Source organism: Podarcis gaigeae (assembly GCF_964106915.1).
Source record: "Podarcis gaigeae genome assembly, chromosome: 12".
Classification (NCBI taxonomy): domain Eukaryota; kingdom Metazoa; phylum Chordata; class Lepidosauria; order Squamata; family Lacertidae; genus Podarcis; species Podarcis gaigeae.
Window position 1 is genome coordinate 4243561 of NC_139688.1, and position 25331 is coordinate 4268891.

At 46.4% G+C, this 25331-nt stretch overlaps 1 protein-coding gene across 26 annotated transcripts in view; it reads left to right on the forward strand.

Moving 5' to 3' along the window:
- Window positions 1-333: 333 nt before the first annotated feature.
- The window catches only part of MAP4 (microtubule associated protein 4), a 211689-nt gene continuing 186691 nt past the window's right edge, over window positions 334-25331 (forward strand). For 11 of the 26 annotated variants that reach the window (XM_083703874.1, XM_083703897.1, XM_083703878.1 and 8 more), the window contains exon 1: window positions 334-586. The gene's annotated coding sequence lies outside the window, so the exon portion shown is untranslated. Of the gene's footprint in view, window positions 587-3104; window positions 3332-25331 lie in introns of those variants that run through there. The other 15 variants (XM_083703893.1, XM_083703888.1, XM_083703898.1 and 12 more) reach the window with 8 other exon arrangements.

A 25331-nucleotide genomic window follows, 5' to 3' on the forward strand; every position in this document is an offset into this window, starting at 1 on the left:
CAATAAGCGTAATTTTCAATAAGGCTATGATTTATGTTTGTTTGTCTGTTTATAATGTTGTGAAAACCAATAAAAAAATTGAGGGGGGAAAAAGAAATGCACGTACATGCGAGAATTTTTTCAAAAAAGACGAATTTCTTCTCCGCCTCAGGCGCCGGCCCCGCCCTTCCCCCCACCCCTCCCGACAACTGTCCCGCGCGCCTCCCAAACTTGCTCCCTTTCCATTTTGCCGCCGCGCGCGCCTGCCCCGTCCCCGCCCCTCCCGCCGCCATTGGCCGCGGGTCGGGCGCCGGCGAGCCGCCATTGGCCGACTACGAAAGAGGAGCCCGCCTTCCCGCCAGCAAGCTAGAGAGGCGCGTGGGGCGAGTCCTGAGGCGGCTGAGGCGGCGCCCCCACCCCGAGGCCGCCACTCCTCCTTCCCGGCCCCGCGCGCTCCCGCTCGCCCGCTCGTGCACACGCTCCGCCTTCTTCCTGCCTTCCTCCTCCTTCTCCCGGCGGGCTCGCTGAAGGGGACGGGCAGGCGAAGGCAGTCGCAGGAGGGACCGCATTCGCCGGGTGGCGGACACCCCACCCCACCCCCGGCTCGGTAAGGGGCGAGAGTGTGCGGAGGGGGGTCAGTCGGTTGAGGGTCTCCTTGAGGGGGTCAGGGCTTGGGAGCGGGGAGGAAGGGGTTAATTGGGGAGGGTTCCCCTCGAGGGGGCAGCAGGGGCGCTTGGACTTTGGAGGGGGGCGCTGCGCGCTAGGCAGGAAGGGGTTAAGTTGTGGGGGATGTTTCCTTAGGGAGGGGGCAACTCGGGGAGGGGAGAGGTCGGAGCAGCAAAGGGTTAATAGTGGGGGCCGTGGGGTGGAGGGGTTAATTGGGGAGGGTTCCCCCCCCCGGGGGGCAGCAGGGGCGCTTGGACTTTGGAGGGGGGCGCTGCGCACTAGGAAGGAAGGGGTTAAGTTGTGAGGGTGTTTCCTTGGGGAGGGGGCAATTCGGGGAGGGGAGAGGTCGGAGCAGCAAAGGGTTAATAGTGGGGGGCGTGGGGCGGAAGGGGTTAAGCGGGGGGAGAGGGAAGCAGGAAGGGGCTAAGTTTGGGGGTGCCTTCAAGGAGGGGGGGGGACCATGGAGAGGGGGAGGACAGGGCGGGGCCAATGGGGGGGTCCCTTGGGTGGGGTGGGGAGGCAGGGAGGGGTTGGTTGTGGGGGGGCCAGGAGTGTCCCCCCCGGGGGGCGGGCGCGCGCGAGGTGGTGGTGGTGGGGGGTCTCCTTGCATATGCAATGCATTGCCAACTGGGCAGTTGATTGCCTGCAACTTTGGGGGTGCAGTTCTGGGTCAGGCTGTGTGTGTTGGGGGGTGCGCGCGCCATCCCTCCCTTCCTGGGCCCCTGACTTGGAGGTCTGCAGCTGCCAGGCCCCGGAGAGCAAAGCGAGGGCTGGGCATGTGCGCGCCGGGGCGAGGGTTTGCCAGGAATCTGCGGCGTGGCGGGCGGCGGACTTCAGCCCGGAGAGCCGGAATGTGGGGGGGTGGGCGGGCAGACCCGAGGAGGGGGATCCGGGCGGGTGGGGCGCAGGAAACCGGGGTGCATGTGCGGGGTGCGCAGAGTGGGTGCCCTGGGACTCCCCGCCGCGTGCTGGGAGGCAGGGAAGGGAGGAAGCAGGGTGAGTGGGTGGAGAGGTTAGGGGCTCCGCCGCGGGGACGGGGTTGTCCGGCAGGCAGCTGGCTCGCTCTCTTGCTCGGGGTGGGTGTGGACTGTCTGCAGTGCTACTTGGAAAGTACCCAGGATTTGTGCGCGCGCATGGGAGCGATCGCTGCGAGAGGGAGCATTTCCAATGTGGTCGGAGTAACAGTCGGGGTGTGTATATGTGTGTGTGTGTGTGGCCTTGAGCATCATGCACCTTCCCCATTTTTTCAAACAAACAAAAGCCCGCCCTGTTGCGGAACCCAAGCATTTTGGGAAAAGGTGGGGTGGGGGGGAATTCCTGTTTACGGCGTCCTCCCAAGCGACAGCAGCTCTTGGAAACCTGATAACCTCGCCAGTCCTTTCTCTTGCCCTTTTCCCTCATCCTGGGCGTCGGGCCTGAATCCCAGCGTGTATAATGCAGCTCATCTGTGAGAGTCTGGAGTGAAATGATATCAGACTTTGTATTTTAACTGCGTTAAATGTGTGGTGCAACTCTTGGTGGCATAGCTAGAAACTTTGCATTTTACTCTTCCAAGTGTTTTCCTTTTTCATGTCCCTCCTCCAAAACATACCAACTTAATTTCTTTGGCATGTGTTCAGAATTGCAGTTTAGGCCACTCCGCAAACATTTCATCTTCCCATATACCAGAATGTTGGCTTGCATGCTAACAAAGTGTCACTTATTTTGTTTTGGGTGCAGTCCTGTAAGGTGGAGGCATTTTGCAAAACTTCACAGAGCAGGAACATTTGGAGGGGGTGTTGATCTGCCAACTAATTAACAGCCTTCTAAGTGGTGGAAGGCAGGGATGGGCTGCAATAATGATAGATGCTAATAGGAACAACAGCAAACTTGCAGAAAGGGGCGTTGGGAGGAACATCTTGACTAAATTAGGAGGACATCTGTCTTGGGAAGATGCCTGAGTTATGTCATCTCAGAGGAAGTGAAAACTGGGCGGGGGGGGGAGGCATAAAGTTTGAAGGTCTAGAGCATTTGTCCCCAACCTGGTGCCCTCAATATTATTTGGACTACAATTCCCATCATCCCCAGCCAGCACAACTCTGCTGGCCAGGACATGTTCTGATAATGTCTAAAAGTACCAGGTTGGAGGGTAGCAGCTCTGTAGTGCAGTGTGCTGCAAAGAATTCCTGGTTTTCTTCTCCCTTGCCTTCTCAACTGTAGCAAGTCTTCAAAGACCTGGATTTTGAGTGAAATCCTTTGTCTGCTTTGCATCTTGGCTTCTGATCGGAGACTTCTGCCTCTCTCTCTCTCTCCCTCTTCCCCGCCTCCCCCTTCCTGGTTACGTGGTTCCTCATCTGCTGTTGCCTTTCTGCAGCTATGACTGGCTGGTCTCCTTCCCAGCTTTTACAGGGATGGTTCTAGCATTGCATCAGGGGATATTTTGTGCTGTAATCCAGCAACGCAGCCAGGATAAGCGATCGCAGAACCGCTGCTTGAGGGGATGGGTGTGGTGAGCTGCGTGGATGCAGCAGCAGAGGCACGGCCGGCCTATACAGTAACTCTGCCCAGTCATCGGCACAAGGGATCTGAGCGGCAAGCTATTTTTATAAATCGGGCCTAGCTTCAAGCTGGGCGCACCGATTTAGAAGGAACAGTTGTCATATTTTAAGTATTAAATGAGTGTGGTATGAGTGCGACGCTGCCTCGGGTAAGTTTAGACATAGGGCCCTGCTGTTCTTGGGTAGGAAGGGGCCTCTTGCTGAACGAATCCGCCCCCCGCCTTCAAGTGCATACCAAGCCTGCTTGCCTGCTTTGTCATTGCCACATTCACTTTTCGCTAGAGAGCCTCTTAAAATTAAAATTCCAGAAGGGTAGCTGTGTTTGTCTGAAGCAGTGAAAGGGCGGAGAGCTGTGGTACCTCCAAGGTTTAACGGTCTTCAAGGCACTGCAGCACTTGTGGTCCTGGACCCTGAAACCTCCGTACTCTCTAACTCTTTTGCTTCGTGGTTTCCCCCCCCCCCCTATCCCCCAGCTGTCCTCTTGCTTACATTGCTTTCCCAACTCTGCCTCCTCCGTGCATGACACAGAGCTCTCCATTTTGCAGGATTGCTTAAAAGCCAGAGTTTGTAGTGAGTGAGAAGCACCAGAACTTGCCGAGACAGACAAACTTTTGTTTATAGCAAGGTTTGTAAAGACTTATAATTTGTTCTGGGCCACGGATGCAAAGCATCCCTTTGCTCTTTATTTTCTCCGCAGTGAAGCATTAAAAGCACATTTTTTATCAGTGTTGGATATAGAGTCATCTTGGTTACAGTGGTACCTCGGGTTACATACGCTTCAGGTTACATATGCTTCAGGTTACAGACTCCACTAACCCAGAAATAGTGCTTCAGGTTAAGAACTTTGCTTCAGGATGAGAACAGAAATCGTGCTCCAGCGGCGTGGCAGCAACAGGAGGCCCCATTAGCTAAAGTGGTGCTTCAGGTTAAGAACAGTTTCAGGTTAAGTACGGACCTCCGGAACGAATTAAGTACTTAACCTGAGGTACCACTGTATTTTATTTATTTATTTATTTATTTTATAGCCTGTCTCACCTTAAGGGCTTGGGGAGTGTTAACCACAAGTTAAAAGGTGCTTCAAGTGGTTGTCTTTTCAGTTGCTGGTATCCGTCTGACTTGGAAGACAATGGAAAAGTTCACCGTTGGGGATAAAGTCAAACCATTGGAGAGTTCAAGTGCCTGCTATGGCTGTAGAGACTGATGCGGGAGAGGCATGTTTTGATTCAGCTAGGGCAGAGGAAGGCGCCTGTTTTTTCTGCTACAGGTGTGGCATGGCGTTTCTTCTCTCTGTGCTCTTCGCAGCAGTCATTCCTCCTCTGATCACTAAGAAAAAAGAAAGAAAAGAAAAGTTTGTCTCAGGTATATGTCAGTACAATGTGAGAGGGACTAGTTCATGATGTGGTTGAAGGGAAATGAGAAAAGATTATTTAGATGACAGTTACATAGAGTAAGTGAAAGAGGAACAAAGGGAGAGACCTACGCAGACCTAAGAAAGGTTTCTGCAACATAGAGAATCATGGAAGATTGTCACAGATCAGTCTGCAGATTGAAATTCAAGGATATTATTAAATCAGGGTGTAGCTTATTTTGCAGGGCAGGTATGCGGCTCTTACTGAATTAGCTATGCAGTTTGTCGTCTTGAAAGCCGCTTGTGCTCACACAGGGAGGAGAAACAAGGTGGTCAGGAAGAGTAAGTCACTCTGCTGTCTGGAATGTCTAGAAGAGGGCGGCAAAAATGGTGATGGCTTAGAGAGCAAATCTAATAAGAAAGAGTTGGGTCTGTTTAGCCCAGATGTGGGGATGATTTAAGGTGTGATATGATGACCATTTTCAAATATGTGCATATTCATAGTCACATGCATGATGGAATAAATTTGTTTTCTGTTGCCCTAGAGCGGAGGGTCTGGACCAGCAGGTTCAGATTACAAGAAAAAGGATTTCCACCAAAGAACGTCCTGTTGCATGAATTATTTGACGGTGGAGTAGTAGTCCATCTTTGAAGGTTCCATGCTGTGCTTCATGAGAGGTTTTCAATGCTTGACCCGATATTGGGGTTGCTGTAGCAATGAATTTCCAGCATTGGCAGAGAGTTTTGACTAGATGACTTTTGAGGTCTCATTCAGGTTATGTTGGTCCAGTTGCAGCTTTCTGTTCATTGCCCTGCACTGCTTTTGTGCTATGTGTGGTGTAGTTGTGGTTTTGCTTCTGGATTCTAGCACCCAGGGCCTCCTGCACAAATCTAAACCCTCTTGGATGTTTCCACACAAGACACTAAAAGGACATTTAACTTTGATTTAAGTTAAAATATGCTGGTGTCAGGCTCTCCTTACATCCTTGGGCAGCTCCCGGCTGGATTGGTCAACCTGTGTGGTCCTCTCTCCCCATGATCCCGCCAAACATTGGGCTGCCTCTTCAGCACAGCCATAGTATTGCACAGAAGTTGTCGAAGGTCCTGGATTTGATTTCTGGTATCTCCAGTTAAAACTGCCTTCTGAATAGATTGCACCAGGTTTGTAGATCATACAAAATCAGATTGCCTCCACATATCTCTGTTAATAACTTGCCACACATTTGGGGCCTCAGAGTGAAAAGAAAAGAGGTTCTATTCCTGTTTATGAAAGTTTACTTGGAGACTATTCTTGCTCGCCATAGGTGACTCTTCAAAAGCCTGAGTTAAAAGGATATTAACAACAACAACAACAACAACAATAATAATAATAATAATAATAATAATAATAATAATAATTTATTATTTATACCCCGCCCATCTGGCTGAGTTTCCCCAGCCACTCTGGGCGGCTCCCAATCAGTGTTAAAAACAGTACAGCATTACATATTAAAAACTTCCCTGAACAGGGCTGCCTTAATATTGGGTAACAGAAGTCTCTTCCAGACCTTGGAATGATTCCTGCTTGTCCTGGGCATGCAGTGCTGGGCTGAAAGACACCTGGATCTCCTGCTGTGGAGAAACAACTTGACATACCTGTAGCCTATGTTGATGTGGCACATGGCATGCCAGCCATTGTCAGAAGTGTTTGCGTACACGAGGCATTAGTAGACCTACAAGGGACCTGTTGCAATTGCTGTTCTGCTGTTGCTATCACTGTATGTTTGGGCCCTTTGTATTCTCTCTGCTAGTAAACAGTTGGCAAGCCTTGTGCTGGTGGCTTGAAGGATTTTACAACCATTTTTAAATGTCTACACTGGCCATTATGGCTCGTGAATGTTCTGTTTATTGCTTCTTTTTGTCACTCCTTGGCAGATTCGTCTTGGGCTCCTGCCTTTGCTTTTATTGTCCAGTGTTATTTATGCCCCATGACTTGCAGAATCCAGATCTAATTTAGTTTGTGATTTATGGACGTTCGCTTCTCTTCCGATTCATGTCATTGTATTGCCGGTATGTCTGTCCTCCTCCTCCTCCATTGCCACCACCCAGTTCCAACCCAGCAAGTCTATTCAGGACTTCTTCTTTTGAAATGACTCCAATCAGCCGAACCCGATAAACAGAGCGGGGTGGCAACAACCCCCTAATTTCAGAGGTTAATTAGCTGCATGGCATCAGATATGCAATGGAGGCCTTGATAGATCTCTGTGGTCTGTTGATATTCAAGCAGATGGGTGCCTTCAATTTGAATCAACCGTAATTAAGTTTTGGTTAGCCAGGCAGGACTGTCACTGCTCCTGTGTTTACCTTGGCAGCAAACCAAAGGCAGGAATTATTCAATCCATATTGGGAATCTGATTATTGCTGCTAAACAGATGAGTTGATATTACTCCTTAAATCTCTTTATATTTGGATGCTGCCTCCCACATGGTGGTGGTTTTTCAGAATGAAGCCAGAACGCTTGCTGCTCCTGGGTGACTTCTCTTGGCAACTGCTTCATACCACAGAAAAAGATGTGTAGGACCAGTAGTTAAGGCGTGCACTCTTTCGAGTTGTGCTTCATCGGGCATAACGTGTGTCTGGCCTAGAGCCAGGCATGAAGGCACCCTTGTTTCTGCTGCAGCAGCCTTTCCCAGCTTGATGGCAGTTGTCATCCAAAACATTTGGAGAGCACAGAGTTGGGGAAGAGCTGGTCTGGAGATTGCCTAGCCTGAACCAGAACACTTTGCAAAGTAGTAGTGACATACTTTCAGTGACATACTTTTGCTTTGGTGGGGTGATGACAAGCACGTAGGAGGTCTACATGCCTCGGTCCAGTATACCTGAAGGAGCAGGTATACCTCCATTGTTCTGCCCGGACACTGAGGTCCAGCACCGAGGGCCTTCTGGCGGTCCCCTCGCTACAAGAAGCCAAGTTACAGAGAACCAGGCAGAGGGCCTTCTCGGTAGTGGCACCCGCCCTGTGGAACGCCCTCCCATCAGATGTCAAAGAGAAAAATAACTACCAAACTTTTAGAAGACATCTGAAGGCAGCCCTGTTTAGGGATGCTTTTAATGTTTAATAGGTTATTGTATTTTAGTGTTCTGTTGGAAGCCACCCAGAGTGGCTGGGGAAACCCAGCCAAATGGGCAGGGTATAAAAATTATTATTATTATTATTATTATTATTATTATTATTATTATTATTATTATTATTATTCTAGGGCAGGGGTCAGCAACCTTTTTCAGCAGGGGGCCGGTCCACTGGCCCTCAGACCTTGCGGGGGGTCGACTATATTTTGAAAAAAAGGAACAAATTCCTATGCCCCACAAATAGCGCAGAGATGCATTTTAAAGAAAAGCACACATTCTACTGTAAAAACATGCTGATTCCCGGACCCTCCTTGGGCCAGATTTAGAAGGTGATTGGGCCGGATCTGGCCCCTGGGCCTTAGTTTGCCTACTCATGTTCTAGGATAGCTATTTGTTTTCATTTTACATAGCTGCTCAGTGAGAGCTCTTGAGATTCTATTAGGAGTGAGCATAGGCAGGATGAAGTTTATGTGCTGAAAGCAGGCAAATTGTAGCCTTCACATCCAGCCCTTCCACTCTGTTGCAGGAAGTCACGCCTCATGGTGGCAGAGCTTCAGCCAAGTTAAATGCAGCTCTTCAGAATCCGATGGTTTTATTGGGTCCTGGATCAAAGTCTCACTTGCCCAAAGTAACTCACTACTCATTTATTACCAACCTCTTTTCAAACACTGGTTTAAACAGATGGGTTTGATAATGCTTCTGGCGCAGTGGAGAATGCTGACAGCTTTCATTTCTGTGATCAACCCTGTACTTAATAGCTGAAGTCTCAAATATTGTGGTTATTTTGGTGGCCACCTTTTTCCTATAGGAAAGCAGATGGGCCTGAGGCCCAAACTCTCCAGCAGGGATGGGGAACATCTGTGCAAATGATGATCAGCCAGCATGATCAAGGAGTCTAGCAACATCTGAAAGACTACAGGGTCCCACACATCCCAAATTGCCTCTGTCCATCCTAATGAAAAATGGGACGCAGGTGGCGCTGTGGGTTAAAGCCTCAGCGCCTAGGACTTGCCGATCGAAAGGTCGGCGGTTCGAATCCCTGCGGCGGGGTGCGCTCCCGCTGCTCGGTCCCAGCGCCTGCCAACCTAGCAGTTCGAAAGCACCTCCAGGTGCAAGTAGATAAATAGGGACCGCTTACCAGCGGGAAGGTAAACGGCGTTTCCGTGTGCGGCTCTGGCTCGCCAGAGCAGCGATGTCACGCTGGCCACGTGACCCGGAAGTGTCTCCGGACAGCGCTGGCCCCTGGCCTCTTGAGTGAGATGGGCGCACAACCCCAGAGTCTGGCAAGACTGGCCCGTACGGGCAGGGGTACCTTTACCTTTACCTTTATCCTAATGAAAAGAAAGCTGTTATGAAATTTCTGCACGTGATCTGCGTTTGAGCTGCATTCACAGCACCAGAACTTGGCCAAGGTGGAAGGCCCAGTGAAGAGCTATCCTTTGAGTGCAGGAAAATTCTAAAATCCTGATAGGAATATGACAGATTTTATGATTTAAGCGAAACCACCAATCAGCCTGTGAGTAAATCTGTCAAGGCACATTTAATCAGGCACAGTTGGCACAGCTCTTTGCATTAAAAGAAACCTAATGGCTTTTTACGGGATGTTGGTGCATTGAGTTTGGCTTTTTATGGCTTTAATCAAAAGCCAGGGATGAATAATTAATTGCTGGATATCGAACTTGGGAGTCCAGACAGGAACTCTGACTTGGACTTTTCCTTCATATGTTGATCTGACCAGTCATAGCCTGGATATCCAAATGTGTAAGCATGTTGTCATAGAATACTTTTGAAATAACCATCATGTTGTGTAACAATCTGTTGCTCAGATGACATGCTGTTCAGATGATCATTGCTGGAAGAAAGAAACACCCCCTTTTTTTGCTTTTAGGTATGGACTCCAAAGATTAGCCTGTCCATATTTGTAGCAGCTCCAAAATAAATAAATAAATGGAAATATTTAAATTTAGATGAAGTCCTCATTCCAATAAATGATGAGGAGAAAGTGTACGCATTTGTTGCCATGCTGCCCTGTGAGAATAATCTATGAGCAGGAGCAGTCACCATTAAGACAAAGAGTTCGGAATAAGCCAATATAGATGTGGATTGAATCAAGTGACTTCTTTAACCTAGCTCAGGCTTGTCCTCCGAACCAGCCAGATGTTTAACTGATAAACAACCACAGTCCATCATTTGAAAAATATGACACTTGAGCCGTCTTGCTCCAAAATGGCAACTAGACATTCCGTTTTGCCAACTGCAACCTTGGTTTAAGGAGCCATTGGGCACCTAGCTTCTATAACTAAATTTCTAACACTCTGTCGAGTGTGATGCGATGTTGCTTCTATAAGCTGGAAGGTTCAGTTGGAAAACTCAAGTATTATTTGCTGACGCCCTGTGTTTTTATGCTTGTGTGCAACCTTGGAAACCCTTGCAGGTAAGAGGTGGGGTACAAATATTTTAAATAAATTAAAAGGTAGGCTCTCTCCCTTGAATTGGCTTCCTCCCCAGCTGCTGGCACAGGGCTTAGCAGCTGAGTGGCAGGAGGGAGGTTTTGGCTCACAGTCACCTTGTGCTGGGCAAGACAAGGCCCTTTTCTGCTCATTTTCCTCTGCTTTGCCAGCTTGCAGCTTGGAGTCACAGGGGTGATCTGTGCCTCTTAGGTTTGTACTGTATATATGGTGCTGTGCCTGCTCTTCTGTATGCACGTTGGGAGAAATTCCCCCAGGCTTTCGGTGGTAGACTTGGGATTTGATGTGGGGGTGGCTGATGCAAGGATCATACCATGGTAAAAGATTGGCATGCAGAGCAGTAAAGTGAAGTATGTTTGGGGGTCTTGTGGAACAGCTTGGCTGAACTAAACAGCTTGGGCTTCTTAAAGGTCCCTCGCTGTGAAGGACAGGCTGCATCTGTTGTTGCTACTCAAAGCCAGCCTGCCACGGAGAGCATGCAGGGCTTCATCAGATGCCAGGGGATGCTCCTCAGCGGAATGGCAGGGTGGAACTCTGGGCTTCAGTTGGGAGATAAGCGAAAGTTAAATGCAAATTCTACTACCTATACAGCACTCCTCTGGAGTGCTCAGATTGCTTTGCCTACATTATTTGTAACCTTTAACTCAGCTAAGGCTTGGCTTCATGCTTTAGGCAGTGTTAGAAACTCAGATATATAAGCTAATCACCAAATGCTACCTCAAACCTGGATTACGGTCGCCACAACAGATTGTCTAGGCGCCATTTCCACCCCAGCTGAGATTTATTTTTATTCATTTCATTTTTATACTGCTTTATATTTTAAAGAGAAAAAAACCCTCAAAGCTGTTTACAACGCATTAAAAGATCCAATAAAACAATCCAGAATAAAACAAATTCGGGCTTCAAGGAAAAAATTTCAGATCCTTCTCTTAAGTGGCATTTTGCTTTCCCCATATTGGTTTGCCTGCTTAATTTATAGAGCTGCCCCATAGCAGAGGTTCTCTCGGAAGCCAGTGTAGTGTAGTGGTTAGAGTGTCATACTAGGACCTGGGAGATCTGGGTTCAAATCCCCACTCTGAAACTCACTGGGTGACCATGGAGTGAGTCCCAGTCTCTTAATCTACCTCGCAGGGTCATTGTAGGGATTGATTAATAGATAGATAGATAGATGATAGATACCATATTTTTCGCCCTATAGGACACACTTTTCCCCCTCCAAAAATGAAGGGGAAATGTGTGTGCGTCCTATGGGGCGAATACAGGCTTTCGGTGAAGCCTGGAGAGCGAGAGGGGTCAGTGCACACCGACCCCTCTCGCTCTCCAGGCTTCGCGGACCTCTCTCTGCTTGCGGAGAGTGGCCTGCATGCTGAAGCCTGCGCACGCTGAGCTCAGTGCATCCAGGCTCCGCGGACCTCTCAGCAAGCAGCGGGAGCCAGCACTGGGCTCCCACGGCTTGCAGAGAGTTGCCTCCCCCGCCCCAGCCCCGCGCCTGGGGGAAAAATAATTCCCCCCTCTATTTCCCCCCCAAAAAACTAGGTGCGCCTTATGGGATGGTGCGTCCTATAGGGCGAAAAATACGGTAGATAGATAGATAATTTATTATTCATACGCTGTCCATCTGACTGGGTTTTCCCAGCCACTCTGGGCGGCTCCCAATAGAATATTAAAAACATGATAAATTGAGGAGGGGAGTGAACCATGTACTCCTTGGAGAAAAAGTTGGGATATAAATGCAATAAACAAACTCTTCTGATTATCTGCTTAAGAAAGTTGGGGGGGGGGGACAGCCAGGTGGAAATGTCTGTCACCAACCTGGTACCCAGGTTTGATGTATTGCATTATTTTAATATTTTTTGGAAGCCGCCCAGAGTGGCTGGGGAAGCCCAGCCAGATGGGCGGGGTATAAATAATAAATTGTTGTTGTTATTATTATTACCCAGGGATCGCCATGTGGTTGCAAGTGGACCTGTGCCAGTCGCAAAATGCGCCTGGCGCCTGGCTAATTTCTAACACTGGCTTTGAGTGACGTTTGAACGAGGGCCTTGTGACCTAGAGCTCTGTCCTCTTAACCAGGACTCTACACGACTGGCCCGGATTCTTCCTTGCTTGGATAGGTGGATCCAGAAATTTGTGCAGGCAAAGGAAATAAATTGTGAAGACCTCAACCCCGCGTGGCCTTCAGCTTAAGAGCTCTTACTGTCATCTTGTTCCTGTCACGCAAGAAAGCTTTCAGGCTTCCCGTAGGTTTGCTAATGGGGTAGGATGTGTCTGTGGGTAGGAAAGTTCAGCAAACTGAACAGCAAAGTCTGCAGTCATGGGAGGAATTCATTCCTGGCCCTCTTATTTAAAGAAAATGCCTGTAAAAAACTTCAAGCCCTTCCTCCAAAATGGCTCCATTCTGCATGAGATCAAGCTAAATGCCATATGAATCAGGGTGGATTTGATTTAAATCAAATCGATTTAAATCATGATTTAAATCACTAGTCAGTAAGACTTGATTTAAATCATTATTATTTTTTACATAAACTCATTCTTACTGGTATCAGCTTAATATTGTATTTACAACTAGAAGGTTTCATTTTTGGAATAATAAAATTTCAGAGTACTTTTTACAGTTATATCAAAAATTACTGATTTGGTTATACTATTAGAAATACATAGATAATTAGGAAATTATTGTGAGATTTAATAACTGTTTATATTTGGACAACTTTTCTGCTGTACTTTATTGGAAGGAGAAAAATAATCATTTCCTTAATAACAATTTAAACAATTTATTTAACTAAAACAATAACATAGCATATGCATGTATGTTTGTTAACTGATGTGGTTAAACTTTTTTTTAAAAAAAACAACAGACTGAGATTTAACACACATGAAAACCTTAAAACAAATCTTTATTTCATGATGAATAGCCTTTGGACTATAATGTAACTTAAATAGAAAACTATCTTTAGAAAGATTTTTCCTCCAAAAGCATTTTATTTTAAAAATCCAATTTAAATTTTAAAAAAAATCTGATTTTTTATTTTTTATTTTGATTTTTATCTACCCTAATATGAATACAGATGCAGTTAGGTCTACCCTAGGTTGGAGGCAGCAAAGCTGAATTATTGTGGTTTTTTAAAAAATGAAATAGCTGATTTCTGGCTGAGTTTGAAGTATACATAGAGTAGGTGCCATATAGGGAGTAGCTCAGGTGTGGCCTTGAATTAGGGTGTGGAGGTAACTTCCACCTGGTATTGTTGTTTACTAAAATGCTAAAACAGTTTCAAAATAGACAGCTGTATCTGACTAGGTTTGCCGAGTACACCCAGCTGAAATATACCCAAGGTAGCCGTGTCCATCAAATTCAGTGTGTTTACTCTGAGCAAGACTAACATTGGATGCCATCCAATACGGGATGAAAACAGCTAAAACAGCTAAAATCGCCGAGAACCAGGAAATGGCAAAGACTGTGTAATAAGCAACAGATTAAGAGTATACAAAGCAGTTCCATAGTATATCCATAGTAGATGGGACACATTTTCACCTGGGCATAAAATGGACTCTGCTGCACTCCACATACTTTAGTCTGCAGCTTCCATCTTCCCCAGCCCAAACTCCTGGGCACCAGCTTTCGGTTATTAAATGGCTGCGTGCTCGGGACTCCTGGGATTTCCCCAACACTGTTGGTACTTGCTTGTCTCGTATTGTTTGCATGGTATTCGTATTCAAGTACCCGGTTGCATTTTCTCCATGGAAAACGCATGCAGGGGGAAGAAACCGAGGACCAACCCAGCTGCAAAAACAAACAAACCACCACAGAGCTGCCTACAGACATATTTAATTATTACAGGTTGCCTGTTCTTCTTGGTCTTGCCTTAATTACATTTTAAAATGTGAAGAATACGAGACTCTTGCTTTTAAATAGGATTGTTGTCTGCTTATGTGATGTATACAGAAATTACAGCACTTTTAGCAGACTGCTCAGCTGCCATCAATGGCCCTTTGATTCTCTTTGGAGCTTGTGAAGCTAGAGGCTACTTGTGGCACACAGGGATATGGAATCAGCTGATGGTTGGTGCCTTGAATATTTTGACGCCCACAATAGTCCCTTGCGTGAAGCCAGTGTTCTGGGAAGGCCATTGCTAGCTGGGCCCTGCTGAACTGGGTGGGTCTGGGCTGAGGAGTCACTGGGCATCTCTGGAGATTTCTAGTTTCAGACAGAGTGCATTAGGGCTGCAATCGCAAAGCTGGCCAGCCAGAGCCAGAAACTGAATTTAGGAAAGGGTTTTAATGATATTTCTTAGTCTTAATGCCCCTTTCTGTGCTGTGGCTGCTTTAATAAGATGCATTATTCATCTGGAGTGGGATCTTGGTGGGTGGAAGGGCAGGCTGTCTTTTCTGGCATAGGATTAGGTCATATTTCCAAGACAGTTTTTGTATTGTCTGAGAGGGATGAAGCACTGTTTGTGCTGTGGAATCAACTGGAGCCGCCTCATTTTGCAAAGCACTCGTTCAGCTAAATGGAAGTTGTTGATCCTGCAATTTAACAAGACCAAAAATCTGGTGCAGTGTATGTGAGGCTTTTTTTACTTTAAAGGAGAACTTTCTTTTTAAGTTGTTTAATGTGGAATAATTTTATTCATTATATGGTTTATGTTTGTTTTTTTAAATGCTGCTTGTTACAATGGGGCTGGGAAACCTTTTTCGGCCAAGGGTCAAGGACGGAAAGGGGGGGAATGACTGTCGCCTAGGCTAAATCCCAGCCACACAGAAGCCAGATGTTTCCTCTGCACCCTCCACACCCCAAATCTCTCCCTTCTTCAGGCAAGGAAGATTCAGTATCTTGGTTCCAGGGTGCATTAAAACCTGGCAAAAGCATGCAAGAAAGGTGTGGGGCAGGACTGGTGGGAGGTGTGGCCTGGGGAGGCACATTCAGCGCCTGATCTGAAGTTTCCTCACCCCTGAAGTGTAGTAATCTTCATAATACAGACTTTATTTGTCCCTTTTAAGCAGGAGTGGCGATTTCTTCAGTTTTTCTTTCATAGTATTGAATCCTTAGATTTGCAGACTCTGTTTGCATGTGGCAGTTGTATCACAGCAACATTTGGAGAGTAACATGCCTGTCCCTGAATTGTGGTTTACCACAGCGTGTGAGCTGGGCTTCTGTTTGTTTAAATGCACAATTCATTTGTTGGGAGTCATTTTCCTGGTTGTCTATATTGAACTGTTGCCTCTAGGCACAGGTACATTTTGCTGTTTTTTGTTATAATCTGTAGGTGACTGTCATAAAGAAGGATTGGCTGACAGTTAATAACTCCTGTGAAGTGCCCTCCAAGGGTGATGTGCAAAATGCATTACAAGTCGTCACCGTAAATTTTTCCGCAACAAACTTGTCATGTTACCATTTTAAAGGTGGGGGAAACAAAGTTTGCAAGGTCTGATGGCTTCCAATAGAAACTAGGCATTGCTCTCTGCTTTGCCCTGACCTTCAAGGCTTTTGTGAGCATCCTCTGGTCATATGTTGGGTACTTTCAGGTGCAGGTGAGTCCCGGTCTGGGAAGAAGGTAGAATTTAAATGAATATAATAACAACCACCACGGCCTAGGACCCTCGTATCTACAGGACCGCCTCTCCTGCTATGCCCCACGGAGGACCTTAAGGTCCATAAATAGTAACACCCCAGAGGTCCTGGGCCCTAAAGAAGTCAGATTAGCCTCAACCAGAGCCAGGGCCTTTTCAATACTGGCCCCGGCCTGGTGGAACGTTCTGTCTCATGAGACCAGGGCCCTGCAGGATCTGATTTCTTTCCGCAGGGCCTGTAAGGCAGAGTTGTTCCACCTGGCCTTTGGCTTGGATCAAACTGATCCCCTCTTCCTTTTTCCTTTCTCCTTCTGTAATGGAACTCCTATTTGGCGACTTCCCTGGCTTTTTTCTGGCCCACGTAAGACCAGTCTGGATAGTTAGCCTTGGTGAAGACTTGACATTTTCATCCCCAAAAAAGTTTTTGATTTGAGTTCCTCCTGAAATGAGGCTGCATTTTAATGTTGTATTTTAATCTTGTTCTTAAGTTGTATTTCAATCAATTGTTTTTATACCTGGTGTTAGCTGCCCTGAGCCCGGTCTTGGCTGGGGAGGGCAGGGTATAAATAAAATTTAACAACAACAAAAATGTAATGCATTTCCATATGCAGAGACCACTATATGCTTGGGAACAGGTAACAGAGAAGGCTGTTGACTTCATCCACGGGGAATCCTCTTGTGTAAAACTCCTTGGAATCGGGCGCAGCCAACCTGCTGGCCGGGCAGGGTCATGTGGCAGAGTGGGGAGCGGCGATTACATGTTTTGTCCTGGGGTGACCCTGTCAGTAGCTTGCATTGGTGTAATTGATGAATGACTGGATTTGCCAGCTTTGATATCTGCACTAAGAGCATTTGCAAAGGCTGGCTTACTTGCTTCTCCCCCCAACTTAATTTCAAACTCTGAAATTCGTTTAAGGACAGCCCTACACAGTCCATGGTGTGAGCCCCTGGCAAAGTTTTGCATGACAAACTCCTCCTGTGATGGTGGTGGGAGTTAATTTCCTGGCCCTGATCATCCTAGAGGTGCGTGTGCCCTGAGTGCAGCCTCTGGGGTGCTTTGAATAAACAAGTCACTTGTACATAATTGTGCCGCGTCAACTGAGAGCGTGGCAGTGGCGGGTCAATTAAAACGGACCCGCGATCTTGCATTATGTCATTGCTCTGCAGATTTTCAGTATGCATCCATTTGGAAAGAATGTGTAGGTTTTGCAAGCGCTGTGGAATGCCGTTGGTTAACCTTCTTTTGTAAGCCTTACAATGACAGCTTGTGTGCAGCTGAACGCCCAGATCCTGAAGGGAAAAGGGAGTTCCTCCGATATGATAGCAGAAGGAAGCCCAATTTAACCTGTGGGAGACTGAGGGAGAAGGCTGGTGCTGGATGTTGGGAGATGCAGATACAAAGCCCAAGGGCTCTTGGGGAGCAAGCTTGCTGCGATTCTGATTATTAACCTACCTCTCAGGATTGTTCTGAGGAAGTGATATCAGTCAGCTGTCAAGCACCTATTTTTATAATGAAGAATACAGCAAAAATGACTTAATGGGATTTCACAATTTCCTTTTCCGCCTGCTTTTGTTGTGAAGCCCTGTGTGTGGTGATAGTCCAGTCACAAACATTCCAAAATAATGGCCTACGTTATGGGGCTCTTTGCTACTTATAGATGTATCTTGGCAATCCTACATTGAAGTGCTATATAAATGTGCTAAAAATAAGCGCCACTGGAGGATGCCTGGAGAATGGCAAGAATTGAATATTGCCATTATCCATGTTCTGTACCATGGGCCCTCCCCAGGGGTGCAGCCACCTGGGCAGTCATTGCCACAGCATTTGGGCTAGCGACCATAATAACTTGTCTTTATCTGAGGCACCTGGGATTTGACTCCCCAACCTCATAGTTCTAAACTTATTAACAATTTTGGGCTAAAATGAGCCATGGCTGCCGGAAGGGGGAAGGGTCTTTTAGATGGACCAGGGCTCCACCAGGAGTCCCTGAGAATGCTTCTAGGAACATGAGAAGCTGCCTTATTCTGAGTCACACCATCTGTCCATCTATCTCAGTATCACCTCCAGCTGCTTTGGGACTGCATTTCCCATCATCCCTGGCCACTGGTCCTGTTAGCTAGGGATGATGGGAGTTGTAGTCTCAAAACAGCTGGAGGGCCAAGTTTGGCCACCACTGACTTACACTGACTAGCAGGGATTTTGAAAGCCCTACCTGAAGATACCAGGGATTGAATCCCTGGCATCGTGCACGCAGGGCACATTCTCTGCGACAGAACTGTGGCCCTTCTCTGTTAGTGCCGTGAGGGGGGAAATGGAACAAATTCCACTTTGTGCAGCAAGTTTACAGAATTCACCAGCTCACTAGGGCAGCTTGGAGACTAGAATGGCAAGAGATAAATTATATAAATGAGCATGTGCATCTTATTTATTCCAACAGGCTTTTATACTGGTGTTGCTCTTCAGATATTGGTGCTGGGGTCTGAGTAATTTTTATATCTTCTCCATGCTTTGCTTTGTGTGATAATTTACAGCAGGGGTGGGAGCCCTGCTGGACCAAAATGTCCCCATCATCCCTGAGCATTGGCTGTCTTGGGCTGCCAGGAGAGTGACAGTATCTGCTAGGTGTGCCACCTTAGCTATCTCTGCTTCTACAAAGTGGCATGTGGTCCTTGTCAGCTGACTCAAGGGTAAGGCAGAGTATAACCTTTAAAAATGGAAGAATGCCTATCCTTCCGCTTAACACCAGATGAACTGGGAAGTACTGGTTTCTTCCATAGGTTTGCTTTAAGCGGCAAAGGCACCATGAATTTCCCTCTGAAGAATGTCAGAGGCAGAAGCACTGGTCCAATGCTGTCCCAGCAACCCACTATTTGTGCTTGACCTACTGGATGCCCAGAATCTGCCTCCATCTCTGAGAGGATTAGGCAGGAACTTCTTCTATGTGTACATGCCATTCTCCAGTTGTCCATTACGAGAATTCTTACATCACCCTCTGCATTTGATATTGGCTGTTGCTGGAGAAGAGGCAGCTGACTGGGTAAATGGAAGCTCTGTTTTTGAGTTGCAAACCATTGTCTGCTGCAAGACTTCCTCGTATCACTTGTTCTCAGACATCACTTATCACTCCTTCCTCTGTTGGGGTGTGTTTGTGTGTGTTAAGTCTGACAAACATGGAAGCAAGTCCCACTTGGGTTGCAAGCCATTTACTGCACAGCGAGTGCTTTTCAGCGGCAGGGCAGAGTCTCTACCAACATGTGAATAATTCTGACAGATGTAAAACTGTTTCACAGTGGGTATTAACTGCTGCAGTTTTAACAAACTTGAGTCTGGATTTAAAAAATAATAATATACGTTTTTTTAAAAAAAGATTTTTCTTTGGTAACAAAAGTACATACATCATCTATTGTTTTCAAATCACAGAGTCCTTCATACAGTTGACTCTGAATTTTAAACTTCTTCCCCAATTTTTGGCATGGTTTTTAAGTTTTCCTGAGCTCCCTTTTGAGAGGACAAAATGAGATAATGACATCTCTTTGCTATCGTGGGGTGCTGGGGACCCTTTCCCTTCAGTGTATGCCCCCCACCGCAAGTTGTCAATGAATTGATTTGGGGGTGTGGACTGCAAGAAGATCAAACCTCTCCATTCTGAAGGAAATCAGCCCTGAGTGCTCACTGGAAGGACAGATCCTGAAGCTGAGGCTCCAATACTTTGGCCACCTCATGAGAAGAGAAGACTCCCTGGAAAAGACCCTGATGTTGGGAAAGATGGAGGGCACAAGGAGAAGGGGACGGCAGAGGACAAGATGGTTGGACAGTGTTCTCGAAGCTACCAACATGAGTTTGGCCAAACTGCGGGAGGCAGTGGAAGACAGGGGTGCCTGGCGTGCTCTGGTCCAGGGGGTCACAAAGAGGCGGGCACGACTAAATGACTAAACAATTGTCCCTATCTGTGCTTCATTTGCAGGAGGAGCACAGACTTTCCTTTTAAAGTTGAACCCAGTTAAGTGAAAGGTGGCTTTCCTCATCCCCTAAATTTTAGGCTGAGCCTCCTTTCTTCACAACTCTTGATCCTCTGACTTGTCAAACTTGAGAGGTGTGCCAAAAGTTAAAGCGACCTGATAAGTTTGAAAACAGCTGGCAAGATGAGGGGTCTCTTAGCCACTTAACCTGGACCAAGTGAAAGGGTCATCTAAGCAGCAGAGTGGACCTGTGATATTGTTGGCTTTCATACTCAGGAACATGCTTTATGTTTTTGGGAGGGGGGGGACACTGCTTTTCTCTTGAGTGACAGGACTTCTGTAAGTGTTTAGAGACAGTTAGATGGCAGTTGACAAAGGCCCAGGAGTTGAGGCTACCATTGAGTCCATTTGATGTGGGAAAAGGAGGGACTTCCAGGCGAGGTGTCCCAATAGTGTTCTGCAAAGTTTCCTGAAAACGCACACATGCACAAGCAGCAAAATAGACTGTGTTTGCCCATAAGAGAACTCCAAACTCCATAGTAGGCAAATATCTTTATTAGGCCAACCAAAACATTGCAAAATAGTGTGCAGGCTTCTGAGTTTTCCAGAACTCTTCATCAGGCTATAGTAAACAGTGCAATACAGTGGGAATAAGGGATGGGAATTAGCCGACATGAAGTCTACGTTTGGTCCCAGCCTTGCAATTTAATGAGGAGCTTTCAGGTGAAGCTGTTGTTGTGCTATGCCAATATCAGGGGGCACCAAAGCCTTACAGAGATGCAGTTGCTTTTGTTATTGGCGTGACTTGGTTTGTTGTACCGATTAATGCTTTACTTATTTGTACAATTATTTGACTGATAAATTGACCAAGGTGTTTTGGGTTTTTTTAAAAAATTAGTCAAATGACCTGTCAGGACATATTTTTGTGTCACCATGCATTTTCCTAAACAATAAAGCACCACTTTATTTACCACTGGAAGGGCTTACCGAAAACCTATTTAGGGGAATCTTTCCCGGAAGATACAGACATTTTGTGCAGACGACATTTCACAGGGGGACTGAATCTTGACAGTTTGCTTTCTGTTTCATTCTTAGGAGCATAAGAGCTTGTTAGGATGTGGCTACATAAGAGGGATATCGTTTGCATTGCCCCATCTGACTGTTTTGTATTAGGATTCAATTTTTGTGAGTGCCCATTCTGTTTTGAGTCAAGTGAGTAGGTGCTGACAGATAAAGGAGGCAGCTGCAGGAATGAGCCATAGACTGGCATCTCATTGAATGAACGCAGACTAAATACTATTTAGGCTTTCTGCTTGTGAATGAGCACTCAAGAATTCACATGTGTGAGGTGCAGCTTGCTCAGTCTTTCAACTGGGTAGCTGCTTACTGCTCAGTTCTTACGGATTGCACATTCTTTTAATGGGGCAGTTCAGCTGATAGGATGTTTCCTACATTCCTTTTTGGTTCTCATCCATGATGGTAAAGTTCCTCTGCGTTTCTGTGTTATTGTACTAGAGTCCTTGCATTGCGCATGCCAAAGAATTTCTAGACATACTTGTCCCCTTTCTTTTGAGAGACAAAAACAAAAGCACATTTTTACCAACTGCCCCCACCGCCACTGTGAGGCCTGCCTTCTGTAATACCTTTTGGCAGATGGTACGTCTCGATTAGATCAAATTAGTTCTATTTATGCTGTAGCCTGAACATGAGACACTTTGCTGTAGCACTTGGTGGTGGCATACAGTCATGTACACAAATTGACATTGTCTCCATGCCAGTTAACCGTTCTGCCTCACAGGCTCTGACCTATACGGAATCTCTTTTGTCTGCTAAACTTTGGATCTGAGGCTTAGCTGGCTTTCTTGCCCCCCCCCGACCCAGTTTGTTCTAATACGGAACTATTTTTGCAGCTTGATATGCTGACCAAAGACTTTTAACTTCCCAAATCAGAAGCTTCATAGCTGTGTATACTTTGTCTCCCACACATGACTGTGGATGAAATCCTGGATGGGTGGAAGAGCTTTGTTCACTGTGTCAGTTGCATCTGGTTAAGATTATTATTCATTTATATGCCACCCATCTGACTGGGTTTCCCAAGCCACTCTGGGCGGCTCCTAATAAAAAATAGTAAAAACACAATACAACATCAAACACTAAAAAGTATCAAACACTGAAAAGATGCATTTTCCCTGTATGAGAACAAGGTCTTTCTTTCCTAATTACATAATTAGCACCAGGTACTTCTCTGAACCCCATCCCATTCTGATGACCCACTGAAAATAAACATTCCCAGGATACAAACTGCCTTTTGCAAACTTAGCGACTTCTGAACTGTAAAAACCTTAATCCTTCAGCAGTGTTGGTGATCTGAGCTCAGAAAGAACTAAATAAATGTGAAAATGACTTCCAGTTGCTAATCTGGGTGATGTGTAAATAGGGAGAGCAGATGGCTTTGCAACTATATCCTTCCATTTTACAATAATCCTTAGAGACTGATATTTTTGGCTGGTTGGGTCAGATCTGCAGGTGTGAAGAATGCAGTTGTGCAGTCCGGCTAGCTAAGCTAATAAAATGTCCGTTTTGTCTGTTTCCTGGTTCTGTAGGAAAAAGCAACCCCATTGTAATATTTGAATAATGTGATCTTAATAGCAAGAAGAAAAGGATCACTAAGGGGTTTTAATAGCTCTTAAGTTCTTCATTCTCAGTAATTCTTTCAGCGAGAGAGGCTCAAAGGATCTAAGGTGGTCAGTATAGAGGCTGATCTGTGAATCTGCAGCATAGGTTAGATTATTCAGAGATAATATTCTTGGCCGCTATGCTACATGTTGAAAAAGACATTGATAATGACAGCCGCCCGTTTGCACTTTGCCTGTAATGAGACTATGCGCTCTGCTGAGTCACGGGCAAAGAGAGCAGCAGGGTGGACTTGTTTCTACAAAGCAACCATTGCTGCCTGCTTAAGGTGTGCTGCTTCTGGCTTAAGTTAGTTTTACCTTCTTAAAATTAGGGTGTTTAATGTGGCTGGGCATTGAGATGCCTGCTACTTAGCTTTTAGTAATTTTAAATCCCAACTCAGATCTGTATCTGCAGCCTAGTATTTGCATTAGAATGTAAAACACACACATGGACCAGTGTTAGAAACTCAGATATTTAAGTCAGAAGCCAAATGGCTCCTTAAAGCAAGGTTGCAGTCGCCAAAATGGAATGTCTAGTTCTTGTTCTGGGGCAAGATGGCTCTAAAGTCTTATTTTTCAAATGATGTACAGACTGATTGATCGTCAGTTAAACATCTGGCTAGTTATGTCAGTTAACCATCTTCAGCTAGATTAAAGAAGAAAAGTCACTTGATTCAGGGACAGTCCACATATATATTGGCCTATTCCTGCCTCTTTTTCTTAATGGTGACCATTCATAATGTCACAGCTGTGAGCAGGGCAGTGAGGCGGAGCAAGAGAAGACAAGCAACAACAATTAACTATAACATTGTTCCCTGCTCCTGCTCAGACTGCACAGAAAAAGCATTTTGGTTCCTGAAAATCATTCCGATTGTGCAGATAAAATACAACTGATAGAATTCTACAGGCTGTAGTATTAGGGTGTGAAAACAGTCCAGATCCAAGGATCCCCAGGAATGCACCTCCAGATGGTGGAGATATCAGGCACTAGCCAGGTGTCCATGCATCCTCACTTGGTTGCATGTGGCTGATAGCCAGGTGCAAAACGCGCCTGGCTAATTTCGAACACTGCCATGGTCTTGATGGACCACCTTCCTACTGGTCTAGCCCTTCTTTATGATCTCGCCTCGTCTCTGAAGTAATGCCCATCTCTGTATATTATGCAGAAAGTAGTTTATGTTTGGTGTAAGGTTGGGGTTTTTTATATATGCAAAAAAAACACCACCCCAACTGAGAAAAAACCCCTTTCAGGCGAGAGCCATTCAGGAAAGCACCTGCTTTCCTGGCATAAAGTCTCAAATTCAGTGGCGTAGCGTGGGGGGTGCAGGGGGGCCCGGCCGCACCGGGCGCAACATATGGGGGGCGCGCTCGCACTCGCAGCTCTCTGCCCCTACCTGGCTCGCTCACTCTCTCTCACTGCAGTGCTGGCTGTGCGAATCCGATCCGAGCCGCCGGGTCGTCGCCCACTGTGGAGGGGGTGGGTGCCAGGCGTGCGGTGTGGAGAGAGAGCGAGGGACTATCTGGGGGAGGGGCAGTGCAGCGGCCGCACAGCGCAGCGCTGAGCGCGGGAGAGAACCACACCAGACCAGACCAGGCAGCAGCAAGAAGAAGCTGGCAGCGGCGGCAGGTTAGGGGTTAGGGGGCGCAAATTACTTGCCTTGCCCCGGGTGCTGACAACCCACGCTACGCCACTGCTCAAATTCAATTCCCAGTGTCTCCAGGTTGGGCTTGGAAGGGCTTCTAAAGTTCAGGAGTGCAGCTGCCAGTCAGTGCAGGCAATGCCAAGCTTAGATGTTTAATGTCGCTTGCAGATGCCTTTATAGTAAGGCCGCTCTCTGTGTTATATCAAAACCCTGAATTTTCTGTCTTCTCTTATAGTGCTGTTGAGTAGAACGAGGTTGGCAAGTTTGCCAGTATTTTAAAGCACTTCAAGGTCAGGGAGGGAACGAAGCCTGAGAACGTTGTCTTTTTTTGGGTGGCAAAAATTCTTTTCGAAGTATTTCTTCTTGTGGCTTTATAAGACTAGAAAATGGAGCCTGCTTCCTGAGGAGAGGCAAACTGCTGCTGCTGCTGCTGCTGCAGTTCCTAACAAAAAACTTTTTGATGGAGTTGGCCTTTAAGGATGATCTCATCTCGGTGACCAATCTGAGCAATGTGCAATGCTCCAGCTATTTACTAAGACAAAGGACTGCTGAGCTGCCTAACCACAGAGAGTCCAGCCTGCTGGATTGAGAGCTGTCTGGATAGCAGCACTGGGGCTGCAGGGGAAGGGCAGATACCAGCAAATAACCCTGGCTAGATTGTGTGGTGAACAGGATTTCCTGGTTAGGAGGGTTAAATGTTTCTCTATGAAATCCAGAGCTTTCCTGATCCATTTGGAGCATGCCTGGAACATCCAACTGCTCCAATCACAGGTGCAGATAATGTGTTAAATATTCTATTGAATTACACTGAAGGCACACCCCTTTACCCTGGATTTTGAAAATTTGACATATATACTCTTGGGACCCAGCTGATTTCTGTGATTGTAACTGGCTCTGGGACCTTAGTGTGAAGGGCAGGTGGTAACAACAACTTGTGTGTACGTTCAGAGTTTTAAAGTTGTGCCTGATTTTCCTTTTCTCTTAACTGGTAAAGTAATATCAGAGTTCCTGAGAATGGGTGAAATATTCAATATCTATGCTGAGAAAGCCCTTGACTTCTGCAAACCCTGTTTACATTCTTTTGCTTCTTGTTTAACTAGTAACACACTTTCAGGGTTTTCTCTTTCAGCCTTGAGGGTTAGAAATGTTCCCTAAACGTTGAAATGACTAACCATGAAATCCTTGATTGCTTGTAGTTTTATAGGATTTCATGGGAGAGCACATTTTTCTTTCTCCAAGGTGTGACCCAAGCCAGGTGGATCATCTCCAGTTTAAGTACCTGGCTGGTGGTGTCAAAAACTGAATGCATAATTGGAGTGAAAGAAAAGCATATTCTGCACAAGGAGAAAAAAATGGGTACATGTTACTCTTTTAGCTTT